Source organism: Bombus vosnesenskii, unplaced genomic scaffold (genome assembly GCF_011952255.1).
Source record: "Bombus vosnesenskii isolate JDL3184/JDL3185 unplaced genomic scaffold, Bvos_JDL3184-5_v1.1 scf7180000013295, whole genome shotgun sequence".
In the NCBI taxonomy this organism is placed as follows: Eukaryota; Metazoa; Arthropoda; class Insecta; order Hymenoptera; family Apidae; genus Bombus; species Bombus vosnesenskii.
Window position 1 is genome coordinate 439,222 of NW_022882946.1, and position 24,672 is coordinate 463,893.

Consider the following 24,672-nt stretch of genomic DNA (forward strand, 5'->3'; position numbering starts at 1 on the left):
TAAAAACGGTCTCGAGTACTTTTAATATAACTAACGCGCAAGCAAGTTAAAGTAATTGAAAAATTCACTGGCGCACGAAGCGTCGGTTGCACGCGAACGGCTACCTTCTACGTTTAATCCTGAATCCAATCAAAAGGATATGCTTTCGAGCATTTTACATCGTAATGCGCAAAGCAGGTTGTGTTTACTTTGCCGACATTTTCGCGACAACATGGTTATCTCTCGACTGTTATCGAGAATTTTATCGATTTGCTTGTTCCGTTGTAAAGACCACTTATTTCGTACGTATCGCCATGTTGATCGAACTCGAATTACGGGGTGGATAACCCCGGAAACCTTAGGAATTACAATCGCGTTATTGCCGCCTCGGTATCCAAACGTAGTTGGATGTGTCGCCGTAATCAAGACGAGATATCGAGTCGAGCGCATCGATTCGATATAAACGCAATAAGGAGTCAAAGTCGCTGGTTGATAGGATTCCTTCGCATTGCATCCGTATCGCGGTAAACTCGACAGAATTCTATTAAAAGTTGCGAGGCCGATTAGATGGCTCGTACGTTCGATGTCATTTCTATTTCATCGACCCTCGCTGCTGAAAATTCCGCTGCCGAAGGACACTGCCGTCAACGAATCTCTTCGATATCTACGAGTTATAATTAACAGTTAATAACGACGATGGTTTTCCGAGGCGCAGCGAAAAGACTGGTCACGACAGAAAGCAGAAATGGAATCGTACAAAGGCGGAAATGGCTGCTTCGTCGCCGTTTAGTCGCCATTATCGGAAGAGGCGTAAAGTCAAGAAGAAAACGTATTACACCTTAAATTCAACCACTCGATAAATTTGGCAGCGTATCCCTCTAGGAAACCTCGTTTCGTACGTACGAGACATTTGTCGTTACGACCCGAGATCCGTCTACGCGAATCGATGGCGAGCCGAGTATTTTCACGAATAACTCCGTCTACAAGAGCTTCTTCGATAGTTGCGGCGAGGCACGATGCGATAAAACGCGTCTTGTAAAATAAGGGCTGTAACGTCGGAACAGTCGAGATAAACGAATCACCGTCGTTAAAGACCGCGTAACTCGCCTGCGTTTACATCTACAAGGACGATCGGCGAACGAGCATTTTAATTCGCTTATATTTCGAACAGCTGATTCGATCGGCCTCGACCGAAGCGAAACTGGTTTACTTAGGACAGCCATGGATATCGATAGACGAAAGGGTGGAAGTGGAAATTAGCGCGTAAACTCGCGATAACGAACCATCTCGAACGCAGCACTGGCTTCCGATACCAAGTTGCAGTCGAGTTACCGTTGCGTGACCGCAAAATTGGCAAGTTTGCGGTTAACTTCACGGCACCTTCGATCGCGAAACGTTCGCGGTCTGCGAGATGAACGTTACGAGCGATACAAGCACGCGTATAACAGCAAGTATCGTACACAGGCTGATTCGCTCGTTATTAGTAGGAATATCGGAGTCGAAAATATTTCCGCTACGTTTAATCCTTCGCAGCTACGAGTTTTATCTCGGTCGGTTCGCGTCCGATAAATTGCTCTCACGCCGAAGCACATTTTATCGTGGATACGTTATTGCGACAAAGTGGCTTTTACGTTTTCGCGTTGAATCAAATATCGCAAGAACGAAATATATATTTTGCGTAAGGGACTTGGAATGGATATTCGATGGAGTATCGAGTTGGCTGAAAGTAATATCGTAAAGGGCTCGTGGCCGCGGCAACGTGGTCGTGGAACAAGCTGCTGAAAGTACAAAATCTCGTTTGCGTAGAGTTCGCTTTGACGATCGTAGGTGGTGAAAGAATGCCGCGACATGGACAGCAGAAACGACGATGGCGTGTAATTGGCCGAACGAAATTCGTTCTTCTTGAATATTCACGGTGCGTTTTGAAAGCGGCACGTTGTTCGGTACGATGGTGTTCTTTCTCGTTTTCACGGTGGTCGATTCGATTTCGTCGATCCTCTTGGTCAGCTTCTTTCCTCAGATCGTTAAACCGTCTCTCTCAGAGCGTCGTTGAACGTAGATTTTCTGGATCGTGCTTGCTGGCGGGCATTGCTTCGTCAAAAGATAATTCGGTACGGAGAAAAGTTACATATAAAATTAGATAGAAAGCGGACGGAACGGAGATAAACGAGCTTGCGAAAATAGTCGCGTGACAAAATTGCATCGAATACGACTAAAATTGCGAATACGAGCAGACGATATAAAGCAAAAACATCGTAAAACTTAATTTAGCTTTTAACTCGCTCGTCGAATGTAGAGAAACGGACGAATCTCGTTGCGAAGGATCTTGTTTGTCTATCATCCATGGCAAGATTAATGGACGATAAGTAGGATCGGTATATCGCATCTTCTCCGTCGATTTAATCGGTTTCCCGGTATGCAGCCGTTTGCTGGTATAATTAAAAGGGGCAATCGTGCGCACAGCTGATCGAAGGAAAGTGGAATTTAATTGCAGGGAATTGATCAAGGACTGCGGTTACTTGGGCGTTTATCATAGAACGCGTGTTTCGTCTGTCGTCGATGGGCGTGGTGCGAAGCGTACGAGAGTTTGGTATAATTTACAACACCGACGAAATCTATGTACCTACGATGCAATTATTATTACTATTCTTCCGTCGGATAATTCGATAATTGAAATTTACAAGGGCGTAGAACCAACGATATCAGATTTGGCTAATCGATTGAAATTTTAACCGGAGCGTTGAAAGTGGGCGAACTTTTCTTCGCGTTACGCGTTTTGTACCAGTATTAGCTTGTCTATATTTAGCGTTACGCTTCCTGTAAAAGGTTAAGGCGATGCCTGACGCGATATTTCGGACGAAACGTTCGTTTCCCCGACGCTCGAGTAAACGTTCGTCTAACTTCGAGCGAGTAATCGATAATGTAATGCGCGCAGCGAAATTTGCATCTTCGTACGGCGACGAGTAAAGACAGATATCGTTTTAAAAAAGTTCCGCTGATATCTTTCGATTCGTTTTTCGAAATATTCGATGGAATTCGAGGAGCGTCGAACTTTGCTTGAAAATCTGTTTAAAACAACGTTCGTGGAATACAGAAACCGATACATCTGCAAGGAAATAACGTTTCGAATATCAATGAATGGTTTTGTTCCTTTTCCATAAGAATCGAATATCCCTCCGTTACGCGCGATATGCTGAATCATTCATAACTCCTAGCAGATGCATTATCTTGAAAATTTGCTTTCCTTGATACGAAATTTCGCCTCATACGCCGCTTCCTCGCATTTATTTCCATTACGCGTTCTTTCCAACTTTTCGTTTTTCGTATAAAACGACATTCCACGCGTGTTTCTTTATTTACGCAAAAATTCGAAATTTTCACTTATCGGTATATTTTACGGTTCGGTCGATCGCGATACTAATCTAAAAGAACGTTCTTTGTCTGATCTTGTAAAAAAAAAAAAAAGAAAGAGTTTTGCTTTGAAACAAATTTACGATGATTTCTAACGCGTTACGATATTGGCCGAACTTAAATTTCAGAGTAATCGTCGAGCATTAGGGAGAAACCCCGACCAGGAAGAACAACGAGAAGAAAGTTATTTAGTGTAACGGATAACTCCTTTAAACAAGCGCTCCGTCGAAAATCTCTGGCGGAGTAAAAAGAGTTTTTGGGGTGTAACGATGATCGTTCCGCGGCACGGCGGAATTCCAATAGCGGAAATTAATACGTAGGAACGCGTGCCTCCTGACATTTGCGCGATTCGCGAGCGTCGCTTTTCAAACGTCCTTTGGCTCGAAGCAAGCTGCGAGCCGAAATTGGGGCTTAAAAAGGGTGGAAAATGCAAAGATAAAAAGAGAAAGAAAAAAGTGAATGGTAGACGAAGCGGAGATATAGCCGGAGAATGAATACGGTACGTGTGTTTCTTTCATGAAAAGGAACTCAGGGTCGCGGCGTTATTTCAAAACCGGACGAATCAAGGAAACTGGAACGATTTTTCTTTATCTTTTTTCAGCGCGGAGGAAAATCGCGTGCCTTTCCTTCGCCTTTTTTCGCGCGATGTCGCCTCAGTCGTTGATTCAATGCCCTCGCTTCGTTTCTTTGTCGCTGCAGCGCCGATGAAATTATTCACCGGAGATTTCTTATTACGACGACCGAGATCGGACTGTGTGAACGAAAAATATTCAAACGCAGGCACAGGTATATAGCTCTGTTCCGATTAGTCGAGTTACTCGAATTTGAGTAAACACGACGAGTTGGAAACTCGAAATCGTTGTTCGTTCCGAGATTTGTAACAGTTGAAACGCATTACTAGCGCAATAAGGTGTCGCGTTAGTCTCGAAAGGGGTAATTATCGGGCGACTATAATTAACTCGAACACGATCTTTATTCGTGAATCGATTCGATCAGAAACTTTTACACATCTTTGTCGTAAAAATTAGATTTTGGGACGCGAGATCTGTCGGGACGTTTAAACGAATATCTGCATCTGTGAACATAGAGAGGACAGGCCCAAACGACAGAGGGGGGGAAAGAGAGAGAGAGAGAGAGAGAGAGATTATGGCTAAAGCACGTTTGCTTGCTCCTTTTTACCGGACCACCCGCAGTCCGGTGAGATTTAGGTAATTTGCCCATTTTCCTTTCGCAGTTCCGGCTAATGCGGAAACTTTCACGTTCCCTGGACGAGTCTCGTTAGCCGCAGCTGCATACTTCTTCTTTTAAACATTTCTGGAACGAGACCGCGGGACATACCGCAAAGGTCGCGTAAATCACGCTACTCGAGATTCACGGGTCAAGAGGCTGATCGATCCGTGCGAGGATATGCCAGAAAATAGCCGCGATCGCGACCACTACCGAACTTATCGCTCGGATCAGGTTACTCGAACGTGTCATACTTGACGGAGTTGGCGGTGGAGACTTTGTCGTACGATCCGTAACCTACCCTTGTAACCAACAAGTCCAACGTTGCGACGAAGAAAATAGGTACGGAAGAAAAGGTAAATATTTGATGGCGATAGCACACGTTGGCGTTCTCTGTTACGATATTCTTCGACGCGATGAGATTATAGCAGACGGACATCGTAAATATGTGGAAAAGAGCTACTTACGAAAACGGTGAAACACAGGATCCTGTGAACTACGCTATATAGCAAAGTGTCATAGACATTCGTGTATAAAAGACTACGCGGTTTCCTCGTTAACGTACATTCCTGACCTTACCTTCGTGGAAACGTGACGAAATTCCTACCTGCAGACAGACAGTCGTCTAATCTGGTTTAAAAAAGCGAAGGTGACCTTCGCGTTTCCAAATTACCTGCTCTTTTGGAATATTCTTTGCCGTCTGCCGGTGCCTCCATCCGTATCTCGCGTGTTTCATTGGGCGAAATTTTCCTTGGGCTGGCAGAATTCTAAAAGTAACGGCAACTGCTCCGTATTGTCGCCTCGTCGACGCTTTTTAGTCTCTTATCGTTTAACTCGCTGTTTCTTAGGGATTTTAAGTACGACGAGACGGCAATGATCGTTGCGATTGCGTTTCGATCGAGTAACCATAGTTGGAAACGCCGTGCGCGTAATTTTCTAAACAAGGATGGACAGGCGTCCTTTACGTCTGACGTAATTCTGTATAAAGGAAAATTCAGAGGTTCGTTGTATCGTATTTTTGAAGCAAATCGAATCCTCCTCGCATTGATATATACTTGGGACAAGAAACTTGGGAAATTGGCGAAGATGATAAAGGTTATCAGTATGCAGGGGTATGCGTGCCGTAGTAATTGTCTTTCGTTTATTATGCATAGAGTGACTTAACGACACCAGATGAACGTGCAATAAATCATCCGTTAACCTCTTAAGGTCTGCCTCTCGTGTATTACGTAGCTAAAGTTTCGTTTCGTGTCATAAATACAAAAGTAGAAGAAACTACGTTTCCGCGAAATTGCTATTGACACGACTTTAGCGAGGAAAATTTAACGAGCGAGCACTTAAGGGATAAATCGACGCGCGTTACAAAGAACGGTGAATTCGATTCGCGCTGGAAAAACAAGCTCGAGGGATCGGAGTCCGCTCGAAAGGCTGATCCGTGATGACGGAAAATGGCAACCGTTTAATTATCCAAGCCGAGAACGGCCGGTCTGTCGCGAACAAATCGGATTAGTTCTCCGGACGTTGGAAAACATCAAAGGAAACTGGGAAAGAGATTAATATCCGAGCGACCGACCTAGCCAACGCGATCCTGGCAAGACTAGGCGAAACGAAACCGAACGAGACCAAACGAAACGAAACGCGCGCGAATGGCCGTTGCCCGATCGAGGCTGTTTACGCTGGTGAATGTAGCGGTTGCGCGAGAGGCCGCAGAGAAATTCCAACGCCGCGCCGCCTAATTTCATCGCATCTGGGAATTTCGAGGTCGCGGCGCGGCGCGGCGCGGTGCGGCGGTCGTGAATACCACGACCTAGCCCGTTCCTTCGAAATTACAGCCGTTTGATTCTCTCCGACAGGCGTGCGAGAGTCTCGGTGGACGTTGTGATCGGGCAAAATACGCGAGATTTTTCCCCAAATTGATGAAACGATTGCTCAAACGTTAAAAAATATCGTCTTGCATTTGTCGATCGTTAAATCGTCAAGATACAAAAAGTATTCGAGTTTTGGCGAGGTGGAACGAGCAACCGTCAGCGGAATTTCGTCGAGCGTTAGTAGTTCGCGAACAGGCTACCATTAACATCGCTCGATTATACGTAGTTATTTTTAGCGGCGGGAGGATGAAAATGCTCGAGTAGTTTCAATGAAACCATGTGCATGAAAACAAGCACGTATACGCGGCATTTTTCTCGACATCGTTGCAGGTTTCCGAGCCAAGGTCGGACGATAATTCCGCTTTAACGACCCTGTCGTTCGTCGTAATTGCCTATCCTGTAGCCTTCTCTCGCTTCGATATTTTCGTTTAATCTCGCGCCATAAACGTTTGATATTCCGCCACCGATTCGTCCCAGTTTCGTCGAACCGTTCGCCCTCGAAAAGTATCGCGTGTCGCTGCGCAAAATGTTCCTAAATACGAATTGGCGTGTTACGCCTCTTGAAAAAACGGAGTTTTACTTTTCTATAAAAACGATATGAAACGAGGCGGGTCGCAACGAAATATGGGACAAAATGCGCGTTAATACGCGAACAACAATAACGAATGGGATGTATCTTCGTATCGACAGTTTTTCTCACGTTACAGATCTCCGGGATCATATATAGACGGACTATCGTTATTTTCACAAAGACGAGTATTTTGTTATGCGTTCGCGTGTTTCCAGCAATGCGAAAGGTTTATGAAATTAGACAATTGCTAGATCGTGAAATAGGACCACGGTGTAAACGCGATAATCCGACAGAACGAAACTGCACACCACGAAACATCGTACGAAAGAAATTTCAAACAAAATTGTAGGAACGTGCGACTCAAGCGGGTATTTACCACGTCGTAAATTTCGCGATCGTCGTAATTCCACGAAAGAACTATTTGCTCGGCTCTCGATTTATTCGATTTCGCTACTTAATTTGCTTGTCGCGAGCGATAATAGTCGAGTAACGTTATTTGCCTGGGGAACGGAAGCGCCGACGAGGCGATGGCGGCGGTACTAGTATAGAGCGAAACGATGCGCATATGCGCCGATAAAAGTAGCTAACGAGTCGATATTTACACGCAATTATCGAGAATTTCGGCAAACGAACGGTCGACTTTGAAATTTCGTTGTTCTCATTTTTTGTCGTATTTTTAGAACGATTTGCTTCGCATCGGTAGATTCGTGGATCTTTCATAGATCGTTTTGTTGCTTGACGTTCCAAGGAAGGAAATATCGGGACGAGTATCGTCTCGAACGATCAGAGGATTAATCGACTCGACACCTGCCACGAGAGAGAATATCCGATAGAGAGGATAAAAGAAGACGTCGCTGCGTCGCTAAGACAGCGAAATTGCTGCTGTTGTTCGTTGTTTATTTTGCTTATCGATTTAGCCGCGTCTTCCCTAAGTTGCGCGCGAGAAAGAGAACGACGGGCGAAGGATTTTCACGAGTTTAGGATAAATGAGAGATAAAGTTAAGGTAAAGGTAAGGTTTCCTAGCTAAGCCTAGGTAAGCTAAAACGAAACTAAACTAAAATGCGATTAAACGGTATTTTATCCGCCTAATGTATAGATATATAGGTATGTCGGAGTCAGGTTGGCATTTTGGGGCGTTCGATGAACCTTTACTTACTTTACCGTCGCGAATGTAGCTAATATTTATCAGTACGAACGTGGACGCTACAAGAGACTATGAGTAATGGCAATAGGATGGTCGAGATGATGGTGACAACGAATTCAGGTTCGATAACGAATCCACGGCTCACGGAAGGACAAGTACTACTCGATTCGGGTAACTTCTCGATAACTCGTCCAACGACTAACTAACAAACTAACTCCCCCTTAATCCACAAGAAGCTGCCCTTATATACTCCTGTCCCCACTTCTCGGGTCAGTCTTTGTTTTTAAGGAGAGCCATATAATCATTTCGTACCTCCGTCAGGTACATGTCCCTCCCGTGACCGTGGCTACGTCTAGCGACCCGCTATGTCACTTCGAGCCCAAACCCATCGTCATAAAGTCAGATTGGAACATTAAGACTATTTCTTATTTTGTAGTAAAAGTCTGTAGGCTGTAGTAAAAGTCTGGACTAGGGTATCGGGGCTTTTCCCAACATTCCGGACGGGAAATCCCGCTGTCCTTCCATCTCCGACAGGTATATACGTAGAAGCGCAACAGCTAGAATTCTTGAAACTGCGAGAGACCGCGCGAAGGCCCTGAAGCTGTGCAGTCTATCTCGTGTCGTAGAATTCCTAATTTCATGATTTCTGCTTACGAATTGCCCGCTGCGTCGCGTCAAGTTCGCGACACCTCGCGAGTCCACGAGCCCCAAGCGTAGAATCTGAATCTGTCATATCCGCGAGTCTAGTCACGAAATCTCAAGTTCGTACTCGCTTTGGACTTGCGATCCTTGTCTCTAAATCTTTGTCTCTGTACTGTGGATTTGAAATTTCATACCGAACGGGTGGCTCAAAGGATAGAAAATCTACGATTCGAATGTCGTCCGAATGAAATTCGGGGTCGATACGAGCCGATCTCATTCGAGAGGCGTGTACATGGTAATAGATCGGTAATAGATCGCATGGCCTTGGATCGATTCGAGACGGCTTTTTCCGAAGCAGAATTTACAAAGTTCGAAATCCTACGAGTTTCAAAGTGTTCGCGATCGGTCACGCGGTTTTACGGTATCTTGCGGCGTGTCCTTTTATCTCTAGACCGTAGCGTTCGTTACGTTACGATTCAAAGATCGTACGTCTGCTAAAATTTGTTTATCATCGTTTAATTTATCCGCGTTATCGAGTCGCAAAAGCGACTTATTGTCCGTACGATCTTTCTACGCGACCTTCTCGGGACGGTTTCTTCGATCACCGCGCAGAAGCTGAATCCACGAATTCGAAAAAACGAACATCGTTCGACGATCGTTGTCCTATATAACGCCGTCACTGTTCTCGGCATTCGTTCGCAGGTCCTTTTACCGACCGAGGAACATTATTTTCTAGTTTACGAGCAGTTGGCAGGATTTTCAGAGACGTCGTTTCGCGTTTGGCAAAGAGATTGGAAATCCAGCGGGCGTTCCATCCTTCCTCCTTTTCTCTTCCGTCGCAGTTCTCTAAACCTCGTTACTATTCATCGGCGGTTTATATTTCGCGAATGGCCGAAGGAAGCCCGGAAATTGTTACTTTTCACGTATCCTCGGGAGTCGTGCGATTTTTATCTTACGACGGACGAAAGAATTTGCTGAGTCGAGGAAAAAAGATTCGTTCTTCCTTTGCCGTATGCTCGACAGTTTTGCGGTTCTTTCTATTCTCTTTCCTTTCGTCCTTTTGATTTTATCCTCGATCCGAATTGTCCTTTAAAACCCTTTCGTTCGAGTTATACTTTCGTTTACGTAGAATTTCAAACTACTGGCCAAACGAATAAACTTTATGTTACATTTATCGTTGACTCGCGCAGTAACTTGGTAGTAACATAGGTTGTCAGAAACGGCGGTTTTTTCTTTTAGTACGCAGACTCAAGGCAAGCGTAAATACGTATCTTATCTCGCTATTGTTCGCTTGCCTCTACACTCTGTGTCGTATGTCATAATAACGACGCAAAGTTTCGATAGTTCTTGCTCCATCTTATATTTCTTTTGAAATAATTCCAAAATGATCAACGAAATAATAAGAATTTGTATTTAGGACGCATGCTCGTGTAATGTGTTTTTCTCGATCGGGTCGCCTTAATTGAATCGAATGACGGGCAAATCGGTTTTCCTGCGAAGATAGCGAATGTACGAGACTCGATCGTTATCGGTGTCTGGAAGCTCTCTTAAATAGAAGCACGATCCGATCTCGTTTCCAATTCTCCCCTGGCCGCTCAATTTTCTCCGTCCTGTCGCGTCGATCGTTCCATTGTTCCTGTTGTCTGCCGTTTGTCAGGGATCAGCTTGGGTCGGGTCGCGGCGTCGTCCGTCTCGTTCTTTCCCTTTTACGCGATGCTTCGAAATGCACACCGTGACGGCGCGAAGATGCGTACGTTCGTCGATAACGCATGCCGTATTTTATTTTTTTACGAATTCGACGAAGCGTCGAAGATGGAAGAATTTGAATCGTTTCGAATTTCGTATCCCGTAACAACGCAATACGCGAGTTTGACGTGCCGCCAAAAATAGACCTCGGAAGGACGCAGATGTCCGAAGGCGTTATCCTTTCAGCGATACGATCGCGCATACGGCCTTATTGCGTTTCGCAAATGGAACAGCGAAGGGTAAGAAAAATCGAGATGGTAATTCTTTTCGCGCGTATCTTCGGCCTATCGATCGAAGCTGCGACAAATCGTAGTTAGATGTTTCAAATCGCACGCTGGCGTTTTTTAATCGACGCGTCAGCCCCGCCGCGATTCCCGGGACGAACGAGGAGCGGACGTCGCGATAAAACTTCCTCTATAGCCAGCGAAATATTACCCGGGACGCGATAATCGGGAGTATCCTCTTTGTGCGAACAGACGCTGCTGGGTTTTACTCGGGTCTACCAGTCACGCGACCCGGTCGTCAATTTCTTTTTTCCCCTTTATCTTCCATTTTTATGTTTGTTCTTTTATCCGGTCGTCGACGCAGCTTCTAGTCCGATCGCGTAGAATGGTTTATTTAGGACGTTTCGATGAAATCGGACACAGGCTTTCCGTGCAGATAGGAAGTAGAACTCGATGTCGGATCGCTTTCGGCACTCGTTATTCTAACGGAAGCTACGTATCTTTCCTTTCTTACGTCTAATACTAGTCGACGTTATCGAGCATCGATATCTACTTGTATTTCTCGTATCTTTGTATCTGTAATTAAAAGAGCAGGCCATGATTCAAAATTACCATCTCATGGTTGCGTCGCCGTAACACAGTGTCCATTATCCCGAGTCAACAACGGATGCGACGCCACGTCAGGGAGAAGATACCTCCGAGCGACGGAGCGTAGCTCCCCGTTAGTCGAAGATGGAACTGCACGGAGTTCGCAGTGTCCGAGTTTGATTAAATTTCCTCCGTACAGCTGGACTTTCGTTTACAACGAGATTACTCGTCGACTTGGCTCGAGTTCAGCTAACGTTGCTGCCACGTTATATCAGTCTGCGGTCCAAGTTCATCGAGATACGCCTCACCTTGCTTTATCGTAATACCCGTAACTCGTTCGAACGTATTTCAATTTCATCCTCGTGCTCGGTATCGATATTTCGTTACGTCAGAACGGAGGAAAGTGGATAATTGTAATTAGTCTGGTACACCGTTTCATGGGCGAAACTAACAACAAGAATTTTCGCAGTATAGTTTATTCTCGTAAAATAACGAGAGTAGCGACGTCTGGGCGATATTAAATCAACGCTAAGAACTTTCCGAGTCTTTACTAGAGCACCTCACTGCGACCACGACTAACCTTCCATCTTATCGATCTATACGTCACTCGTGTATCGAGCGTGTAGCGATCGACATGGTACGTTGCGTCGGTATTTTACTCCTTTCTTTGGTGAAATGCGAATAACTTTGTAGCGTAAGTTTTGCGTCGTAACGAACAAAGAAAAAAAAACAAATAAACAAAAGAAATATGAAAAATATGGCACGTATGACTTGTAAAATATGCGTACGAGGAATCGATCCAAGCAACTTAGAACATCTAGTTTTCTTATCTAATTTAATCGATCAACGAACGTGGAACGAACGAGGAACGAAGGAACCGGAAGCGAAGACGCGACTGCAAAAGGAAATGTAATTGCCAGCGTGATATCGGCTACGGACGTACCTGCCGCTTCCGGAAATCAAACGACAATGATAATTGATCGCATCCGCGTAGTTGGTACCGATCTCTTATTGCGATCACTGGATCGCATTGTCTATATTTTCTATATCTACTACTTCTTTCTCGTTTTCGTATAATTTGATCTGAACGGCCGTATTATCGTATATTATATTTCTCTACTCGACTAGCGGCAACCGTTGTTTCGCTAAAAGTTATCATTCGACGGATACTTAACGAATTTACGACTCGACGAGTTTACAACGCGATTCGTCGAATTTCGATAAAGCGGCAACTTATAAAAGCCCGACGATGTAACGCGTGGCGTACTATATATCGTCGTAACATGCGGTATAACAGGCGTCGTGACGCGTTTTGGTTGAGCGTGATCGCGCTGCTGATCCTCTGTTTTTGGACCGCCGAGCGTGCAACCGTCGTAGCAGCCCCCGACCCGCGAAGCACGATTTACATCGTTCATCACAAACGAAAAACGCATCATCCAGAGGAAATCATCGAGATTCATAGGAATCGGAAGCGAAAGCACAAATTGAATATCGTGCTCATCGACTCGTGAATGGATCTGGAATGGAGTTGCCGGAGGAGGGTAGTCGGAAGATCGCCGATGCAACGACTCGATTCGATACTTGGTTTGTCGCTTCGGAGACCTTTTAAAGCGACGCAGAAGCATGGACGGTCGTGTGTTTCGCGAATGAAACTGAAGACCTAAGGAAACAACGACCGCACGATGGGTGGAGCAATTTTGCAATAGCGGTCGAAAAGTGATACGGATCATCGAGTGTGTTTGCTTTTCCTATCTTTGGTTCGCTGTATCGAATAACCATTGTCGCATATATCCTAGGATGTGGTTTTGTCGAATTAATTAAATTTATAGGATAATTGTCTCTTTGTCTCTTTATCCTCTTATTCCGTCTTGCGAGTATTCTTATAACCGCAAAGATTCTATTATCCGTTCGCGTAGACACGATTTGTACCAAGTGCGTAATTCGATGTTACAAGCTGAGAAGCTAATTACGCGTGTCTCGAGTAAATAGCTGCGACGTCGTATTACAGGTTGAAACGCAAGAAAATACAAGCTGGTAAAGCAAGTTACAAATTGCGTTTTCTGTGAGAAAAGATTTAAACGCCGCGTGTCGCCAACATGGTCAAGTTAAACGGAACCGTGCGGTAATTTACGTAATGCCGTGAGATCCGGGAACGCAGAAAAACGAATATCCCACGCACGTACTCTCCCATGTAACTAAGTAGAACTTGTTCGGCAATTTAGAATCGATTAAGGTTGCGCATCGGACAATGGGTACTCTCCACCGAACGAGATAACTCGCTTAAGGTCTTTTCGCTTCGATCCACGTCTCCGGAGGTTTATTCCATGAAACAAGAGACGCGATTACGTTCTAAAGCTTTGTCGTTGACTTCTGAAATTCTACGAGTCTCCAACGATTACCGTATCTACTTCCAAATAGGTAGAAAACTCGGCAACGTACCGTATAAATATTATACGGACTCTTCGATACGCGAATAAAATGTAAATATCGCGTCGAAACAACGAATCGATACAAGGTATCGTGAAATAAATTCCTCCCCGCGTGATATTTCGTTGCTTACAGTCGACGGTAACCGTAAGTTAGGCGTTTAGCATGAAATTACCGCGACTCTAACGGTATGTAGGCGATCGTCCAAGCCTGACAACGACTTAACTGTCCTGTCAGACCGATAAATATCGTGGTTATTACCCGGTGCATAGATGCAACGACTGTCGAACGAAATTTCGTTTCTTCGACGTTATCGGCGAAATTTTCTTCGAAAAGATCTCGTATCGATGACAAGTAAATGAGTAACGGGAGAAACGAAGACAGATCGATTCGATCGAGGTTTCTCGTGACTCGAACGACTCGTGAAGTTTACCGCGCGTGTGCCGATTCGAACTCGTCGTGAATCGAAACGAAAGCGAGGGTATGGTAAAACGTAGCGAAACGCGATTCATCGGAGAATTGGAGAAGGAAAAGGTCGAAGCGGGAACGGATAAAAGCGCGGTTCGGTACGAACGTGCAATGTGCACGGGCACGCAGAGAGGCAACGTCTTACCTTGACCGAGCGCTTCCGGTGTTTCCCTTGCTCCCGGTGCTTTCGCGTACCTCTCTTACGCCGATGCGTTGCCTCTCGAATATTTAGCTCTGCGAACGAACCCCATCTGTCCCTCGGAACGAGCCCGCTGGCTCGTTAAACAGAAGCCAGATCTCTGGCGAACGGAAGCGAAATCATCGGGGAGCATGCAGAGAACGAGCAGGATAGAGAGCACGAGATCGCTCTCGTATCGAGGCATTGGAAGTTTGCCAATACGCTTTCCCGATTAATCGATTAACGTGGGTTTGATCGCAACTGTTCCGTTTCTACCGTTACCGCTTTACGTACAGTTTGAAGTTTCCACGTATCTGCTTTTAATTTGTTTCCATTTCGCGTAAAAGCGACGTAGCGATCGTAATACTTACGTACGTGCTTAATTCTGTCGTAACGAAAATGCTCAAATGCTCAAAATGCTCAAAGCGAAGCGGACGGTGAGTTTCGCGTAAGAAGGTTTTTCATACGATACGAGTGATTTAAACGGCGTATAAAGAGCCAAGCGAAAGAGAAAGAGCTGCGTCCAACCTGCTATTCAGCTCGATATATCGTTTGTCTAGATAAAAATAACTGAACTGTAATTGACATGAAATACGTTGACCCTCGTGAACGCCCTACAAGCAGCGACAGGCGTGATAGAAAGAGAAGCAAATTGCGGTCTACTATTTTCTACGATACAAGGAGGAAACGGTGGAAGTTCGCCGAGTGACGAAGACGCTGGAGTTGTGGATAGGGACAGAATTCCTATGAAAATTAGGTTCGTGCCGAACGCATCCAGCGAACCATCGTCTTCTTTTGTCCCAATGTTTCGCGGCTTATTTTGCAAGTTTATAGAGTTTCTGAGCCGTAGAAGTATAGATCGTTAAAACATGGTATCTTGCGATTTATCGCAAGTTTTCCACTTCTAGAAGGCGAAGATTATTAGAAATAAGTTTTTATCGAGAAATGACTTTTTCTCGCGTAGTTATTCGGGCGTGGATATTTCAAAGTTTTTGTCGACGTAACGTAACGGAATTCGAAATACAGTGCAATCTTGTTATAAATTATAAATACGTTTTAACTCGATAAATAAGGATGTAGCTGGCACGATTCGCCGTTGATAATTTTACGCAGCTCGAATAAGAAAAGTTTCCGGCGAACGGACTATTTTCAATCGCGAAATAATTGCGAGGCGATAATTTTGATAGGTAGATCGATTAAAGCCCATCGATTACTTGTTACTGCCGGCATTAACCTCTTCGAAGGGTGTTTCCAACGACTTTAAACGTTAATCTTGTTTCCCTGTACAGAATAGTTGAATTATGTTTTCAAATTATCGACGAACGAAGCTATCGCAATAACGATTAATCGTGATTCAAAGCGTGTCGTTAATCGCAGGTTAGGTTCGTAATTAGGGAATTTATGATAATCGCATAATACGTACTGCCGTATGGGTGATGGATGACTGCGTTGATCGTCCTAACGTGGATGTATCTTAATTTGCGATTGTTATTGAAAAATATTGCGTCGTATCGTCGTTACGTTAATTAATTATCACGCGTAAACTATACTCGAACTTGATCGAACCAACATCGAAAGTTTTTAAATTTAAATTGCGTTTAACGAACCCTCTGTTTCTCGAAACGCGCTTGGACGATATCAAAGGAAATGACGACAGACCTTGCTGAAAACCATAGAATTACGTCAACTTCGCTTCGCTATTGCATCGAGAAGCGAGTAAAACTCGCTAACGTCTCCCGTGTTCGTCGATATCAACGGAATCTCTGGCGTAACCGAGATTCGTGAAACAGATGTTCCGCGCCGAATTTCCGGCCGGATATTTATTAATTTCCGGTAGTGTCACGACGAGCATTTGGTCGGTAATTAGGTCCACCGTGCAGCCTGAAACAGAAGAAGTAGGAAGCGCTCGATCTATTTGGCTTCTCGCGAACTTTATTTCTAACGACGGACAAATTGTCGATCCGTCGAGCGAGAATCAGCCAAATATAAATCGCATCGAGATCGTCTCTTGTCACGAGTTAACCACGTGGGAGTCGTGCGTTTGTCGCTGAAACGCGTAGAACCTGCGTTTCATTCTTGTCTCTGGCTATGCTTTTCGTGCGTTCGTCGCGCCAATTAAGCCCACTCGGTTGTCGCTACGCTGCGCCGTAATCGTTCAAGTATGCGCGGTTGAGTTAAGAAAGGAATTTTACGACAGTGTGCGTGGAAACGCGTGTGGCGACGATAGAATTTTTATTCGACGATGCGATTGACGAATTGTTTACGGTAAACTTCTCGTTACGCTTCGTAACGGTCAGGAGTCGGCTTTCTCGTTTGCGTGGCGTTCACAGCCGTGTAGCCAAGTATCTCTGGTTCTTGTATCGATTCGATGCCAATTTAATAGAACTATCGATTTCACCCTCGTATGCCGGTTAAGGTGTTGTCGAGTGAACGTCACGTGAAAATTGCTGCGAGATATAACGAGTATTTTTGTCTCGCGACATATCGCTCTTTAAAGATATCTCCTATCGTTAGACGATGTTTCGTGCGAAATAAATTTGAACGACGAACAAAGTTTGCGTCGACAACTTGCGATTCGTCTTAAATAATTTTGCTAAATTTCGGACAATCGTATCCGATACGGAGCGCAAAGTTTGCCATTTTTATAGCACGGTCGAGAACGCCAGCTTTGCGCGTGAAGAGTTCGCGAGCAGACCGGGATTTCGCGAGTTTCGTCGCGTCGCTTACGATCACCATCGGAAACTTTAATCGATTGCCTGACAACGCGCGATCGCTGTCGAAAATTTGGAAAACGTTCGTCGAGTTTCTAAACCGATGCCCCCCTCGAGATGCCACCGGAGGTTAAAGTTGCCGTTCTCCGCTGCGAATTTTACAGCAAGCTTCGATCGACTTTCTCGCTGCGAACGTTTCTGTCGGTATCCACGACGCGAGAAAATACGTTACAGTATTTTCTGCCGGATTAAAATATTTACATATCGTTAATAAATTGAAGCATGAAAAATTGAGTACTCGGTGAACGATATGTATAGGTGAAACGAACGAACGTAAACGTTTGTGGGTAAATTATCGATCGGTCGAGCTTTAGCACGTAGTCCCGTAAAACGTTCTTGCAGCCACTGTACAGTCGCCTCTGTAGACAAGATCGTCGTTAAAATTTCATTTTGCGAGACAACGTTCTCCCCTTTTCCCCTTGTTCCGTATAGCCTGCTTCTTCGTCCCGAGACTCGCGCGAACTCGCTGCAGCAATTTCGGAATCGTCCCACCTTTAGCTCGACGAGGACCTAACGACGCGACAAGCTCTAACGTTTCCGGGTGCTCGCGAGCGGCAGCCTAAATTTATAAACGAACGAGATTCTCTCGGTTCCTTTTGCCGTCGATGCTCCCGGAACTTGTGCTTCGATTTGCCGGATTTGCCGGCCGATATCTGAATTTTTCAGCGAGAACGTCGTTATCGGTTTCCTATGCGATGTAATAACTCGCAAACAAAACGCTAGCGGCCAAAGAGGCATCGTGGCTTTCGCGGTCGTCCCTGTCGTCCTCGAAGTAAGTCGATGTCGGTCGAGGCATCGTATCGATCGATCGAAGATACGTAGTCGAAAAAATTGTCGATATCGTGAAATTTGGCGGTAGAGCGCTATTCGTTGGCGCAATGAAGTTTCGCTTTCCGTTGCGTTAAATCGATCTCGCAAGGCGACCCCTTTCGATTTTCGTTTCTCGGCTGTGCCGAGATTACCTTTAAATAAACTCTGAACTGCGTGGCTCGTAACAACTCGTTATTCGTTCGAGTAGTTATTCGTGTAACGTCTTTGCCAACGAGCGATCTTACATGCTCTTTATCGAAGAAAAAGATATTTAGAAATTGTTCGAGCTCCGTTCGTCGGACAAAACGAAACAGTATGGTAGATGCTGAAAATCGAGCTTATACCGATCGCAAGCGGAGCTGGTTCGTTTTTCCCACCTGTCCCTTTTGACCGTCAACCTTCCTACCTCGTCCTCGCTACCCTTTTATCTTCTTCCAATGCGATAACATCGTTTCCCCTGGCACGCCGCCAAACAAATCGTAGCTTCCCGCCGTAAACCGCATCTTTGACCCTTCTCCGTAGAACGGTCGAAATTAACTTAGGATCCTGTTGAACTCGCATTACCGGGGCCCCGGCAACTTCCTCCGGCACAAATTACGCGAGCTTGTGCCTCCCTACCCTTCGACAACGAGCGCAACCTCGTTAGACGCCAATAAGACAAAATCGTGCTGGCTGAGTTACCCGGTGAACATTTAGCCAACGAGTCATCCTCCGAAGGACGTGCAATTTTGTCGTTTACGAATGTTAGTGCAAATGGCTAGCTGTGGAACGATGCGTTCGCAACGGATTAGACACGATGATCGGATCTCGCTGCATCTCTTTGTTTTACGACGTTCGATCGCTTCTTCGCAGCGAACAGCATGAAAAAGTTGCCGAATAAACCGATCGACAATTTCCTATGTACGTACGACACAGTCGAAAGCCATACGCGGGTCGATTTTATTTTCTGCGTGTTTCTGCGCCACGGCTCTTGATTCGTTTTCAAAATCTCGAACGATAAATTAGGTTTTTCATTGTCCATGCTGTAATACTTGTGTGAATCGCTTTTGGCACCGATATTTCGCATTGACGCAACGGTGATGTTCAATTTGCGGACGTTAAACCCAGTTTTTCGCTTTCACTCGGCTTCCACAGATGTCGTTCTTTCCTCCTTTGGAATTACCGCGGGCTATTTATCGCAGAACGCTGTTTGCGATTTACGAGCAGCACGATCGATCGACGCTGGCGAATCGCCTCTCGTCTTTGCTCGTTACGGACACGCCGTTCAGGATAAGTATATTCTCGAAGATAAAGTCCCGAAACGGTTCCCGATTTTACGGGAATTCCTGGATCTTCGACGCGTTAATGAACTCGTTCCCTCCGACTGCCTGTTTCGAACTGACTTGACCGCTCGACGACCGTTTCGTTGTACACCTTTTAAATCTTCCGGAAAACCATTAGCAAGACTAATTGCGATTATATCGAGGCAAGTCTTTCTTCCGAGATTCTAATTTCTTCGAAGATTCTTCGAGATAACGTACTCCTAAGAATTTGAAAGTTCCAGGCATTCTGCCCTCTGATCGTTTCAATCTGTCTTTCAGTTCCTTTATTAACGATGCACGAAGAAAGGAACGAAGAAAGCACAAAGCTATTAATTTCGTATTATCACGAATATCTCATACAACTAGCGAGCCAACGTTTGTCCCAAATTTTTCTCGAATTTTTCCCAAAACACTTGCGACGCATTCGCAAGAAGAAAGAAGAAACGTAACGTTCAGCGTCGACCTTGCCGGAACTTGCTCCGGCTTTAAAAAACTTCGACGTTGTACGTGGACGATCTGATCAGAAAGGGGAGGACCGATAAAGACTGGAACCTAAAGATCACGTGGAAGAGCACCGTCGCTGTTTCACGGGCCGGACGATTGTTTCCACTGGTCGAGACGGCACGAGCGTAACGCGTTATTTCACGATTCAATTAACGAAACGTCAAGGCCAGCTGGTCGTGGGCCTTTCTCCCACAAGAGGTCGTCAGTTTCAGCGAGAAAAAATGACAAAAGCGAGAATCGAGCATCGAACTGGCTGGAAAATTTGTCGCTTTCATTTCGACCAACGAATAAATCCTTCCAAGAAACCAATATCTCTGAGAACTTTCCGCCACAATGACGACGTTCTCCGGCGATGTGAGATTCTCAACAAGGAGTTGTTGCCGCTTCGATCGCGAAGGAACGCGTCGCCAAACTTTCGATTATTCGTTCCTCGTCGTTTGGAGATCGTTGTTCTCGAGAAAATCGGACTTGTTCGATCGACGAAACGTTCGTCGTGCGAGCAAATTTAAGGAGGGTTCCCAAACCACGGTGAAAATGATTCGTCGCTATTTCCTCGAGAATCTGAATTCGGGGCGATGTCTTTCCTTTTGGGAATTATCGAAACGCGAGGTTAGATCGGCGTGCAACGTATCTATCGAAACGGAAAAACGCCAAACGAGAGAAAGATCTCGCGCCCGAACCTTGTCAGTCTGTTTTCCAGCTTCGTTTATCTCCTTTCTAAAAGCGCAGATCGTCGAGTTCTATCGACGTCTAATCGAAATCGAGTTCTATTTAAATATCTTTAGACTTCCCTCTTAAGAATTCCTCTCAACCGATTTATTTTTCAATGTACAAACGACGATCGTTTGTTATATTTTTAGCTTTTAACGATTGTTACGACCGTTCGCGGAGAGACGCGGTCGCGAGGAAAACGCGTCAGCGAGAGGCGTAAATTCTCGCTACGATTCGGTGAATCGACGCCGCGAAGTAGTCGTTCCCCTGTTTCGGTTAGGATAACAGAGGTGGTTGATATGAATATGACACAGTAGTAAGTTATATTTCACCGTTTATTCCACAACTTATAACGAGTATAGTTACACTGGTGCGTATGTACGAGATGAGTGACTGAGTGATCTGCGGGTGTGTATACCCGCTCGAAGGATGTTGACCGTTCGAAGGATGCAAAAACAGTACTCTTGGGAGACGATGCTGTCTCGGAGGAGAGCTAAGGATGAGTGTGTCTAGCGCACGGGACCATCGGATTCGTTGGTGCCGATGTTATTTAGGAGAGTGAGGGAATAGGCTTCGTTTTTAATTGGTTAAACGAAGGGTCTTAACCGCCCTCGAGAGAAAGTGGTTAGTGGGAGGAAAGTTGCAGCGGACGTGACAAAAACTAACTTTCCCTTGTTAAGCCGTGGTAGACAATAGTCTCTAGAAATTCCTCCGAACCAGATGTTTGTTTCGTTTGAAGGACCTTTTCTAGGAAATCTATATGATTTATGGAAGGTCCTTGAAATCATGGAAGATACGCTGCGAGTATCCGAAGACATCTGGTAGCCATATTGCCAGCGGTGTGTGGCCTCGGCTAGGTAGAGGGTTACGCGACGTAACAACGATCGTGATTACCGTTTGATCATCGGGATGGCATTCCCGAAGTAGCTTGGGCAACTCCAGTGATTTAAGAATTTTCTTTGACCACTCTCGCAGTAGGTATTATATTCTTTCTTGAAAACTTTCCAACTATTTTTTCAATAGTAATTTCCAACAAGCAGGCGCTACCGTATTAAAATTTTTCTTCCAACGAGTTCTCAAATAGTCTCGAATGTTTCCTATTCCGGATAAATCTGCGCAACAAAGAGGTGTACGGCATTTACGAATACTTTATCGCGCATAGAACACGAGCACGGATCGTTTCGGGCACTAAGCGATATTCGGTATAAGTTTGGCCGCGCGTCTTATCTGGCTCAATTTTTCACCTGGTATTCCGGGCACGAGTCTAAGAAATAAATCTTGCCTTTTTCGTTGGTGACGCGCTCGCGAGGGAAAAGTTAGGCGTGCGGATCTCGTTCGGTGAAATTCCGAATGGCAGTCCCCGTTTCGAAACTTTTCGAGGATCCTCGCGAGAATCGATACCGCGTAAAGACGCCACTTCCTCCCCCTTTTGTGACTTCTTTCCTTTCCTCTTTCTTCTTCTTCTTCTTCTTTTTCATCATTTACATCCTCTTTTTACCTTTTTCCTAGATTTTAGGGGAACACCATTGCGTTTCTCCTGCTTTGCAGCTAACCAAGTTCCTTGAACTTTCGCTGGAACTTTGAAAAATGTCGCTCTTCGATTAATTTGAGCACACAACGGTACCACGGTCTTAAGTTTCAGCGGTCTTTAAATTGGCGGAGAAAAGGTTTCGAAAAGGTTTGAAATTTGCAAAAATTTGTTCGACTTGTCGTTAAATTTGAAAACTTGGAGCGGATATCGTGTGGAAAGAAATACCGACGATAATTGGAACATTTTCGTTAATAGCAAATTTTTATAGTCTGCGACCGTTTCACGTCTTAAGATTACGATACGGTGGTACTTGTATCGAGAAAATAAAAGGAAAATCTATTAACGATAACTTGAGAGCTTTTCGAAGGTACAAAATTTGTAGCTTCTATCGGTATCGTGGTCGAGCCGATTCTTCCGTACTCCGTATCGTTATTTCAATTTGAAAAAGTTTTGTAATATAATCGGGAAAAGTTGCTGCCCATAAATTTCTACAAAGTTGTGGCCGCGCGATTTTTTCAAACTACTATCAAATGAGTTTATAGACTCGCGTTTATCGCTTTACGCTTTTTTCTTCGCGATCTCCGATAAATCTTGCGAATGGTACGATGCGCCATAAAAGATATTTGCAACTATGAAATACGATTTCATTACGAGTCGTTTTTGCTACGATGCGCCATAAAATCAAACCCAAAACGGTGAGACGTGTTCCGCAACGATGCGTTTTTCTATTTTGTTTCCTCCTACTTTGGATGCGAATTCGACAGTCTGTCGTTTTCACAGACATCCATCTACTATCGAAAAGAACATTCCCTCGAATTTAACTCCAGTGGCAACTTAATTCTCGTTAATCCTGTCAACGGAATAACTTGCGATTTATTCGGTGAAATCAGGAAAGTCAATAAGTTCTTAAACGCGATAAAAATCCGTACGATGCAAGTTGGTAAATAAGTGGTTAATTGTTAAACCTACAGTCCGGCGAACATTTTCGCTGATTCTCGTAGAGGCTTTAGCGAATAAGTAGGTATCTGTGTATAGACGGAAGTAGAAGCAAGTAGAAGACCTTCTAGACTCAGAAACAGGAGCGCAGGAATCCGCAGGTTGTTGGTCGGAAAAAAGTTCGCCGGGAAATTTCTCTTATCGCAATTTCCTCCCTCTGGCAAGCTCGACAAACGAAAAATGAGACTTCACGAGTGGCCGGGGGTGCGCCGCGACTTTCCTCGGGATTGAGTTCTGTGTAACTGTACTACCTTTATAGTTGCGCCACGATTGCTTCTTTTGCCTCTTTTGCTTCTTTTGCCACGATCGGTCTCTTTTTCGCGTAACGGATCCGTTTCGTCGCTATTAATCACGAGTTTGAAAACTTTGACCGAAACGAAACGAAACGAAACGAAGTCAGGAGATCGTGTCTGAATAATTCTCGAGGATGAATTACACGCTCCGAGTAATTAACCTTACCTTGGACGCTTCGCGTAAAAAATATTTAATCTACGACCTACCATGATAAAACGTAACTGGGCAAGACGTTGCGATCGTACAGTTTACGCTCGTCGGTTATACTTGGCACCGCATACGCCGAAGCAAACATCGAACGGCAACCCCTTTCGGTCGTTCGACCGATGCAAGACGGCTGAAAAATGTCGACTAACCTCGGCTTGAAGGATTTCGCAGCCCCCGGTTGCCGCATTTACCTCCCTCCGGTTAGCTGCACGGGGTAAAATGTATATCGTCGCACCCGCAGGAAATTCGACTCGGTGGAATCGTTAAGTCCGCTATCCTACAGGTAGCTAAGAGGCTTAAAACAAGGGGAAAGAGGACTGGCTCGACTTTATTAACGAGAGACGGCTGAAAACAGGTGCGCGGGCAGCGCCGAGCTTTCCGACCGTCCTTACTCTCTAAATTTCCCTTCGTGCATCTTGCACGAGCTGCACCACGCGGTCCCGCATTTTCACGCTTTACGGCTCTCCGGTTTTTCCTCGACATCGGGAGAACAAACGCGATAAAGAAACGCACCGTTGGCTTTTTAACACAAAGATTTTCGTTTTTCGCCACCGTGTTTTTAATACGTGTATTTTTTCCTCGGTTGGTTCGAGTTTCAGGACGGCTGGAAATAAAACGAATCACCTTTGAAAGTTTCAAGCCGGTCGAACGTTGAGAGTTCCGAAAGGATATCGAAGATCTAGCCAGAGTTATCTTGCAACGGCAATTGTACAAACCTTTCGACGTTCCATCGCGTTTTTCACGTCTACGTCTTCGAACAGTGGCTCGCAAAATGTCCCTACGTTTTTCAAAATCGACTACCTGCCTCTAACGATCCCCTGTCGTTCCAACTGTTTGGACCTATCTTTTTTTTTATGTTTGTTAAAATTTACAACAATTCTTGCGTTGAGAATACTTATTATAGATAAGTATAATTTGTAAGTATTATAAATAAGTAAATATTACTTAATTTAAATAACTAATTGAATCTATCGTTTAGGTCTAGCGGGTAGTGTCTCTTCAGCCTGCGGATCTGGTCCGACGTATCGAGTAGTCCAGTGATTAGGGGGTTTCGGTGTTTGTTGACTCTTTTG

General features: G+C 44.9%; 1 protein-coding gene across 9 annotated transcripts in view; it reads left to right on the forward strand.

Annotated features, from left to right (window-relative positions):
- LOC117233211 overlaps window positions 1-24,672 on the forward strand; it is a 192,695-nt gene that overhangs the window by 18,897 nt on the left and 149,126 nt on the right. The gene's annotated exons all lie outside the window — the stretch shown is intronic.